The sequence below is a fragment of the Triticum dicoccoides genome, chromosome 3B (assembly GCF_002162155.2).
Source record: "Triticum dicoccoides isolate Atlit2015 ecotype Zavitan chromosome 3B, WEW_v2.0, whole genome shotgun sequence".
NCBI classification, from domain to species: Eukaryota; Viridiplantae; Streptophyta; class Magnoliopsida; order Poales; family Poaceae; genus Triticum; species Triticum dicoccoides.
The window spans coordinates 683,446,769-683,456,855 of record NC_041385.1 but is presented as its reverse complement, the minus strand read 5'-3'; the positions used below and the strand labels follow the sequence as shown (position 1 = coordinate 683,456,855).

The following is a 10,087-nucleotide window of genomic DNA, read 5'->3' as shown; positions in this document are numbered from 1 at the left end:
CCCCATGTAGTCGCACCTCAGACGGTCTCTCGTCTCGTGCTTGTAATACTCCTCCATCATAGTGATTGTGCCTTCGTGCGTCCGTGGTTTTCTCCCGCAAGGGTTTCCACGTAAAAATTCATGTCTCTTTGTCTCGTTTATTTCTCGTTATTATCTAACAATCCTGACATTGATTTGACTAAAATCAGAAATACAAGAGGTGCTCTCCATCAAATACTTTCACAGTTATTTTACGAGGAAACACTTTTATATATACATGCATATGGTCCCACAACTTTACATATGTCAGTGGCCACCAGTGTAAAATTGTAATGTGTGTGTTGTGCGGACGGGGACGAGTCAATCAAGATTCCATGCATACTTTTGATACATTTTTTTATTTGTTTTGTTGGACTAACATATTAATCTTGTGTTCGTTGCTTTCTACTGTTTTTTATGTTTTGAAGGGCAAGAAAAATACACTGATCAGAGTGAAATATGGGCGTAAAAGAGAGCAGTCCACATGCCGTTTGCCGCCGGGCAGGTGAAGAACAGATGTGCTCTATCCTCGACGGCCGAAGAGCATGCTCATTAATAATGGTGATCTTCTACGGGTAAATTATAATTCTCGGTCAAAAACGATTACAAAAGAATAGAGAAATTCAAGAGACAAAAACGATTACAAAACTCAATGAAAATCCTTTAGCAACTCAAAAATAGGCATATCCACCAATAGTACTTAACTGCGAAATCCTAAAAAGAAGTGCAACATATTAATGCCACACATTACACGAAATTATACGGGTTCAACCACAATATACTAACTCGAGTATAGTACTGTAAATATTTCTATCCGATAAATATGAGACGCAAGTGCACCAAACAAAAGTCTATATGGAAGGTCGAAGACTGAGTGGCAAAACTTGGATCCACTGATTTTAGTAGGCACCGCCATTGCTTCCGCTCTTCCTCTTGGAGGTCGCCGGCTGCTGCTGCTGCTCACGTATTTGCCTCGACGCGCCAACCATCCTCTGCATCGCCGGCGTCGCGTACGCCCCAGCCGCGCCAAAACCAAGAATCGACGGCGCCGCGCCCGGAGCCGCCCCGCCCGGCTGGGGACAGCCGTACCCCTCGGCACCGGCCACGAAGGCTGACGCGGCGCGCTGCTGCGCGTGGGAGCTGTAGCCGGTCAGGATGCACGCGCGCCCCGACTTCTCGTACTCCCGCCGGCTGGCCACGCGGGTGCTCAGCTCCCGCAGCTCCTCCACCAGTGCCTTGCACCTCGCGTCGTCGGCCAGCGCCGGCAGGAGCGCCTCCCGCCTGCGCTCCAGTATCCTCGCGGCCTCCGTGTACTCGCCGCGCTCCGCGGCCGCGCGCGCCGCCGCGATGTCCTCCGTCGCCTCCACGCGGAATTTCTCCCGCGCCACGTCCATGGACGGCTGCTGGTCCTTGGCCAGCTCCACCGGCCTCTGCACCGCCACGTTCTCCCCTGCCACGTCCAGCACCTGCCCGGTCGCCGTGTCGCGGTAGGTGCAGGTCACCTTCACGAGCTGCGTCACGTCGTCCGCGTCGCCGGCCCTCGGCACGTCTACCAGGAGCAGGAAGCGCCTTTCCTCGTCCGCGTAGAGCTCGCCGACGTCCACCGAGGCGGAGCGCCCGTACGCGTCGATGCTGGTGTTGTAGCGGCCGGACTTGACTGCACGGACGCGCACCGGGTCCACGCACTTGACGGTGATCAGCGCCTCCTGCACGACCACGGAGAGGAGCCCGCCGATGCACTGCGCGAACGAGTCCTGCACCACCTTCTCGTCCTCGATGAAGGAGAACGTGCCGCCGGTCTCCTCGGCGATCGTGTGCATGGCTGACGAGTCGTGGTCGACGCCAAAGCCGAACGTGTGTATCGGCGTCGATCGGTGGCCGGCACCGCTTAGCAAGGAGCTTGGCACGAGACCACGGTAGTTTGTCTGGTAGGAGCTGTAACCGTAACCTCCAAGATCGAGATTGTACGTGTCCTGGCCGTCCGAGAGAAGGATGACGCTGACCACGGCGTTCTTGTGCCGTCGGCCGTCGAGCACTTTGGCAGCCTCGGTGAGGCCCTTGAGGATGTTCGTTCCACCTTCAGCCTCGAGTAACTGCACGGCGTCCTTGGCCTTGACCTTCCCAACGTCCCACATGCGCGTCAGACCCGATGCGCGGCCGTCGAGAATGCCACGACGCTGAGGCGGTCAGCAGGGCCGAGCTGGTCGACGACGAACTCCATAGCCTTCTTCAGCAGTGCGATCTTGTGGCCCGCCATGCTGCCGCTGACGTCGAGCACGGTTACCAGGTCGAGAGGCGCGCGTGTCTGCGCCGCCGCTGCGGTGACGGCGCCAGGGGCCTTGGCGTGGACCAGCACCACGAAGTTATCATGCGGCTTGCCCCTGGCGACGGCCGGGTACTCACAGTGGGCGTCGAGTACGAGTTTGCCTCCGCCGTTGGCCGCGTCCTGGACGAGATCCCAGTCACCCAGCGGCGCCCCCTGCGCGGGAGGCTCCACCGGCTCGTCGTCGTCGTACACGGCGCGGTCAGGGAGATACATGGGCGATGGCTGGTGCATGAAGGGAGGGAACAGCGCCGGCCGCGGCGGCGGAGCGTAGTGGTGGAAAGTGGGGTACGAAGAGACCTGGTAAGGCCAGTGCGTGTTGCAGACCGGGCAGACGCTCCCCATGACGCACGAGAGGTGGAACGTGTGCTCGCACTCAGAGGTGAAGGTGGCGCCGGCGAACGCGCCGCCGACGGCGCCCTTGCAGACGGCGCACGTGGACCACGACCGGGCGCCGTGGAAAGGCAGCGGCATCCGGCCGGGCTGCGGCTGCAGGGGAGAGTAGGAGAGCGGGCGCGGCGTGAAGGTGGGCGTGGCGCGCCACTTCTCGTAGCAGGAGGGGCACGCGGGGACGCCGGAGGCGCAGCGAGGGTGGAAGGCATGGTCGCACTCCGCCGTGAAGGCGCCATCCTGGCACGTCATGGTGTTGTAGCAGGCGGCGCACCGCTGGCCTGAGGTCGCCATGAGATTAGATCGTCGGTTTTCTTAGAGCATCTCCAACAGCCGCGCTAAGCGCCGCGCGTAAAAAACCTGTTTGCCGCGCGGCTGGTTTAGCGCGGCCGCCAGCGTTGGCTCCAGCAGCCGCGCTATAATGCAGCGCGCGCGCCGCTCCAGCAGAGCGCAAAAATACAGCGTGCGCGCCGCACAAACTACATACACATTTCAAAGAAGAGGAGCAAAAATGATCAAACAAATAAAATAAATCAACAATAAATAGTTCAATTTCGTTATCATTACAACTCAAACAAATAGTTTATCGTACAGTACAACAAATAATGCAATAAACACAACAAATAGTTCATGAACAATACAATGTCGAATGTAGAAATCATCATGCTCTTTGTCATCCATGTCATGCCCATCACTCTTCAATCAGATCATTCTAAAGTTCATTGTGCGTTGCGGGATGCCGAATGGCATGATAGGAGGCAATAAAACGGGCTATCCTTTCAGCCCTCCGTCGCACTCGCACGGGATGTCCCAAGAGTTCATATTGTGAGTAGTCTAAATCTTGGCCACGCTCATTCTCGATGATCATGTTGTGCATGATCACACAAACGTGCATAATGTACCAAAGCATTTTTTGATCCCAAAATCTAGCCGGTCCTCTCACAATAGCAAATTGGGCTTGCAAAATTCTAAATGCTATCTCCACATCTTTTCTAGCCGCCGCCTGAGCATTGTGGAAATCAAGATTTTTCTTACCTTCCGGCTTTTTCAACGACTTCACGAAGGTTTGCCACTTTGGATAGATGCCATCCGCTAGATAATAGCCATAGTTGTACGTACGGCCATTTGCTACAAACTGCACAGGTGGCAACTCACCGTTTGCAATCTTATTCATCAGTGGTGACCGGTTGACAACATTGATGTCATTCAAAGATCCAGGCATTCCAAAGAATGCATGCCGAATCCAAGTCTCCTGATCGGCCACCGCTTCAAGGATTATAGTGGAACCCTTTTTTGGCCGTGGAATTGCCCATGCCATGCCTTTGGACAATTCTTCCAACTCCAATGCATGCAATCTATTGAGCCAAGCATGCCAGGAAAGCCGCGCGCTTTGTTCATCGCCAATAGCCTTGCGGCGTCTTCAGCAGTGGGAGATCTCAAATACTCCTCGCCAAACACTTGCACAATTCCCACTGCAAAGCGCTTGACACACATGATGGCTTGGCTCTCACCCATAGCCAAGTGGTCATCAACTAGATCAGCCGGGATACCGTATGCCAACATACGCAAAGCGGTTGTCACCTTCAGAAAGGTGCTATGCCCGAGCTCTCCGGCGGCATTCCTCCTTTGCTGGAAAAACCGGTCATGGCTCGCTAGTTTCTCTGCAATGCGCCTAAACAAGTCGGTGCTCATCCTAAACCGGCGACGAAAATACGACTCCGGGTATGTGGGATTCTCCACGAAATAGTTCTTCATCCATCTGTTATGGACATCAATCCTATCTCTCCAAATTTTCTCCCGACCCATAACCGAACCACCGTGCTTCGGTTTTTTATTGATATGCATAGCTAGGATCATTGCAAGATCCTCCTCCTCTTCCATATCAAATTCTTCTTCGGAAGAATCATACGACGAACTCATCTACAATGTTCAATACTATACTATAAAAACTACAATTCAAAACATGCACCAAATTCATGAAGTTTGAGCAATACATACCTTGTAGGCGTTTTGTCGAACACCTTGCGGGCGCGACGCGGCAGCGAGCGCTCGGGCGCTGTTCCTTGGACGACGGAGGCGCGCGAGCGCCGATGGGACTAGGAGGGGATGGGGCGGAAGCGCGGCGGCGCGGGGATAGGCCGGGGAAGCGCCTGAACGGTCGCCGAGGGGCGCGGACGGCGGCGGCGACGCGGCCGGATAAGGGTGGAAGTGGGAGAGGAAGTGCGAGAGCGAGCGCTCGAGTGTGCCGCGCGTTGTAGCGGGCGTCCGAAATACGCCACGCGGGACAGTGTTTCCAACAGCGCGCCCAACTCGTTATAGCGCGCGCGCCGTTTTTACGCGCCCGCTGGAGCGAGCCGCCGCGTTGCGCGCGCGCTAAAACCGACTAATTTGCGGCGCGGCGCTAATTTAGCGCGGCTGTTGGAGATGCTCTTACGAGGCACTAGATTGTGGGAGTCGATCGTGATGTAGCCCTATAGATTGGGTATTTATATATAGGGAACCGGATAGGAGGAGGAGATCGTCTCACAAGGAAATCGCCACCGACTCCATGGAGGTTTCCTTTTTGTTACTTTATACTTCCTCTGTTTTTTTAGTCCACATATAAGGTTTGGTCAAAGTCAAGCATTACAGAGTTTGATTAACTTTATATTAAAAAATATAAACATTCACAATATGAAATCAATATATTCAGATGCACCATGAAACATATTTTTATATTATATAGTTTTAGTACCGTAGATCTTTATGATTTTTTATGTAAATTTGGTCAAACTTTGTGTAGTTTGACTTTGACCAAATCTTATATGTGGAGTAAAAAAAACGGAGGAAGTACATAGTACACGTCGATCGGTGTTCGTTTTGGTATAATGTATCTTTCTACTTTTAGGCTTCTCGCGAGCGATGGTATGGACGGGCTCGCGCGCTCCTGATAGCTGGCCGAACGATTGAACGACGTGTTGCAAGCTGTATTCAATGCGAGGATATGGAAACATGCCGAGTACGCCCGTCAAAATGGTGGAGTTCTATGCTAAAAAAACGGTGGAGTTCTCAGCGGAGGCGTGTAAAATAACGTGCAACTAACGACCGACGATTATGCATTCCATTGGCACCATTGGCACTGGTTTGTTCGGACCGTACAGAACAATGTCCGTCAGCTGCGTCACTGTTGATTAAATTATGCCACAGCTCTTTAGTTGTTCACCTGGATGACTTGTCAACCTTGTGTTTGCTTCTATTATTCTGTCAAGTCCCATAAACCAGCCCATCCAGAAAATTAAACTTCCCACTTATGTAAAGTGGGAAATTTCTCCATCATATCACGCTCTCGTTCAAAGGTCCAGGTGGTAAAAAGATTTCCTTTTGCTTGGCTTGCTCCAATGATCCTTGCTTTGATTTTGAACCGCTTGTTTAATTCATTTGGTACGGGGAGATTTTTTTTCAACAACCAAATAATTCAAAAAAATATCTATATGTTCTCCGTCTCATGCAAATGCTATCTACCAATTTGTAGGGAAAAAGACAAAACATTTTTTGTGGACAAAAAAACAAAAAGAACGCCAACTGTTACCACAAAATGTCACACTAAATTTGTTTGAGAAAAGTATAGTTTTCGTCCCTCAACTCTTGTTGAAGTCTAAATTTGGTCCCACAACTTCAAAATCGGACAACTTGCACCCCCAACTACCAAAACCGGACAAGGTTTGTCCCTGGACTCGGTTTTGACTTTTTTGGTGTTGACTCACCCCGGTTTTGACCCGTGCTCACTCATATTCCTGTAATTTCTTTTATAACCGTGAACTTTTTGAAATTCACATACACTTTTCAACTCCGGTAGTTTTTTCAAGGTCGCGTATTTTTTTACAAAAATAATCATACTTTTTTCAAATCAGCGAACTATTCTGAAATTCTTGTACTTTTTCAAATCCATGATTTTTTTAACATTTACGTACTTTTTTTTCTAAATCCCCGTATTTTTCCCAAGTTTGTGTAATTTTATCAAATCCAAGTATTTTTCAAAGCCATGAACTGTTTTTGAAATCCCATACTTATTCCAAATCCACATGTTTTCAAAGTCCGCATTTTTTTTTCAAATCCGTGTTCCTTTTATAATCCATGAACTTTGTTTGAAATTCACGTACTTGTTTCAAGTTGAAATAATTTTTGAAATCCACGTATTTTTGCGTAAAAGAAGTCCATATCCACGCACTTTTTTCAAGTCCGTATAAAATTTTCAAATTCATGAACTCTTTCAAGAAAGTGTAAACGAATATGAAAAGGAACATCAATTTTTTAATATTAAATGAACTTAAAAAAACTAAATGAACTTTCAGAAAATACGCATATTTGAAAAAGTACATGAACTTGTAAAAAGTATGCAGATTTAAAAAAAGTACACAAATTTTAAAAAGGTTCATGTATTTGAAAAAAGTAACCGAATTTGAAAACATTACGTGGACTTGGAAAAGGTAGGCAAATTTGAGTCGGAACGGTCAAAACGGGGTGGGACAGCACGAAAACCGGTCAACACCGTGACCAGGGATGAATCTTGTCCGGTTTCAGAAGTTAATGGTGCAAGTTGTCCGGTTTTAGAGTTGAGGGACCAAGTTTAAACTCCGGCAAGAATTGAGGGACGAAAAGTATACTTTTCTCAATTTGTTTTCTTCACGAAACACGGCTGCTCCATTTTGCATGAAAAAATTCGTGGATGCTTGCACCACTAATGTGGAAATCTATAAAAATAAGTCGGAATTGAAACCATTTAGACCATTTTTTTAACAATTAACATGTGAGCCAAAACGTCATAAGCAAGGGATTTGCTGGGTCTGTGCCGCCGCGTTGTTACATTCTTACAGAAACACTTACGGCCGCCTTGTAATCTCTTTTTACCCGTATTGACATACTGTATCTGCTAAAAACAATCTTCCCGACTAAATTAAAAACATGGCCACCAATACGCTGGCAGTAGTTGATATACAATTTGAATTTCAACCAAACACTCCCTCAAACTGCCCCTCGTACGAGTATAAAATAAAAAATAAAAATGATGTTCTCAAACCGGGAGCACATTAAGCCCAGCATTAGGCATGCCGTTGGTGGGTCCCAAAACGTTTTCTTAAACTCTGATGTTCCCTGATCACCCAGACCGTAGAATAGTATGCATGCCTCCGGGCTGGGGTGCCAAAACACTGAACATTGAACAACGGCCCGCAGGAAACACCGTCGTCGCCGCTTAAACGTCTGCAACCTCCATCGGTTTTCACGGCGTCTCTTGCCGTCGCGTACGCGCATTATTCACCTTGTACTCCAGGTTCACACGCCCCGTATCTATATGCGAACGAACGGCTCGTGATACCGTGAGCGCGCGAGCTCGTCCACGTCAATGAATTTTCGTCTCGCGAGAAAATTCTAGGACCCGGATGAGTGTTACACGTTTTTCCCTAAAAAAATTCTGAATGTTTTTTGTGACAATTTAGTGACGCGAGGATAACAACTTTAGTTATAAAAGCAGGGCAACTTCTTTTCGGACGGCAAGTCTTAGGTTTCTTTTTGAATGACAACTTTAGTGATAAAAAAACGCCAGGGCTTGAAGCAGCTTCGTGCCACATGTGTAATACTTATCAATTGAAAAAATCTAAACTTATGCACAAACTAGCAAAATTTGGCCATGCGTTGCAACAGAAAAATGTGAGTCGCCTTAAATCATGGATGGCCGGGTAGAGGAACTATATCTCAAGATAAGGGTCGCTCATGACAAAACCGGTGAACCGTTTGAGCTACAACTCCACATGGGATATTATCCGGAGTTAATTCATCCGGATCAACACAATAACTTTGAATTATTAATTCATTTAGAAATTTTAAAGTAAAATAAAAAATAGCATTAGAGCATCTTCAATAGCTGCCCTATTTCTGTCGGGTTCACCGTCGTGGAATTTATTCCATTAAGTACCCAGTGCTAGCCAAGTCGCCAGCAACAGCATCATTTACAAAGTCTGGACACTCATCGAACCAAATCTCACATGTGCCAGCTCCTAGTTTAGTACCATACGCTGCTAAACAGTGTGCCACTACATTATAAGTTCTAGAACAAGACACAACAGTTACATGATTGAAGCCTACTCTCAGCTTAAACTTAATATCTTTGAAGATAGCTCATAATGTAGAGAGATCATAGTCTTCATTGTTCACTGCTGACTGAAGCTGCCCTATTTCAGGGCAGAAAAAGAGGGTGTTGTAAAAAAGGGGGGCATGAATTACTTTTTTAGGCATAACAAAGCGCCGTCGCCAACAGCCGTCTTAAAATAGGGCACCCAGATCAGCAAAACCAAATTTCTTTTAAACCGAACATTTGAACACTTCGATCATATTTAATACCTCATAACTATTTGGACCACACTTAAAGTTCATACACGTGTCATAGTTCAAGTACAAACTTAAAGTAGTACATGAAATGCAAAGAGTGGTGTTTTGACACACGGGACACTCCTGGTTTTTAAAATGTGTTTTAAACATATTTTGAAATGTCAAAAAATTCCAAACAAAATTTTGACATGTACATCTTGATATTGTACATGCTCACAAAGTCGTTTCGTGAAAACCGACAAGTTATGTGTCGCGTGTGAAAAAGACAAAATTCGGTGTTAAAAATGCTTTTCACAAGACATCTTTTTGCCTTTTTACACAAGCCACAAAAAATGCCGGTTTCCTCCGAAACTTGACTTGCACACATATAATGTCGAGATGTATCCGCCAAATTTTCCTTTGAATTTTTTTCATACTTTGAATTTTTTTCCGGTGGCAGGAGCGCGCGCTCCCATGTACCAAAGCAAATTTCTGATGCGAACTTAAACTATGACATGCCAACTTAACTACTAGGACATGCAAATTACGAACAAACTACAAATTATCCCAGTCAATGTTTGTATGATCCGAGTATATCGAGCACAAATGAGGTGAATGGGAGATTTATATTTCAAAACAAATCTCTCAGTACAAGACAATGGAAATAAATCTCAACAAATGTAGGGCTATGAAAGAAAACTACAATCAAAATAAAACTAAGTGAATGCAGGACCATGATAGACAACTACAACTAAAAGAAAACATGTCAAGATAGGTAGAATATGACCCTGAGAAAGATAATTGCTGAAACTCTGATAAAAAACACACACACACTGTCGAGAGATGTCCATGAGAGCAAGACTTAGCTGCATAATTAAGTAGCACCATATGTAAATCAGACGAACATACAAACATACAATCTTAAGTACAATGAATGCAAATATATAACACAACATCTTCACATACATATTTGCATGAAAAGTAAGCAGCCAGCCATCTCGATTGGTGTGGGGT

At 47.1% G+C, this 10,087-nt stretch overlaps 1 pseudogene; it reads right to left on the bottom strand.

The window, feature by feature from the left end:
* Window positions 1-917: 917 nt before the first annotated feature.
* Window positions 918-3,025, bottom strand: LOC119279793 (annotated as a pseudogene).
* Window positions 3,026-10,087: the final 7,062 nt, after the last annotated feature.